The following is a 681-nucleotide window of genomic DNA, read 5'->3' as shown; positions in this document are numbered from 1 at the left end:
TGTGTATGTGTGTGCTTGTGTGTCTGTGTTTGTCCCCCCACCATCGCATGACAACCGATGCTGGTGTGTTTACGTCCCCGTAACTTAGCGGTTCGGCAAAAGAGACCGATAGAATAAGTACTAGGCTTCCAAAGAATAAGTCCTGGGGGTCGATTTGCTCGACTAAAAGCGGTGCTCCAGCATGGCCGCCGTCAACTGACTGAAACAAGTAAAAGAGTAAAAGAGAGTAACCAAAACACACTCACGAATTTAGCCCATGCGGAGTAAAGTGTTTGCGATTAACAAACAACGAAACCCCTGACCCGTGAGCTGGAAGTCTATTCATTATCACATTGGTCATCTTTGTTCTGTAGAGATAGCATAATACCTATTCATGAAACATACGTAAAAATCATAATCAGTCTCACACAGACGAACATATACAAAAAACGCACATACGTACACATAAACGCACCGACACATAAATAAACGCACACACACACACACACACAAACACGTACAAAGATATATGGCTGCACACGTTGATATTTCTGTTTTTTTGTTTTATGTTTCCTACTACGTTCGCTGCTTTCCATTGTCTTGCTATATTAACCCCTTCCCCCACCCTACCTTACCTCATTATCTGTGTGTATTTGTGTGCGTGTATATATATGTATATATATATATATATATATGTACATG

The sequence above is a fragment of the Octopus bimaculoides genome, chromosome 23 (genome assembly GCF_001194135.2).
Source record: "Octopus bimaculoides isolate UCB-OBI-ISO-001 chromosome 23, ASM119413v2, whole genome shotgun sequence".
NCBI lineage: Eukaryota > Metazoa > Mollusca > Cephalopoda > Octopoda > Octopodidae > Octopus > Octopus bimaculoides.
This window is presented reverse-complemented; position numbering follows the sequence as displayed.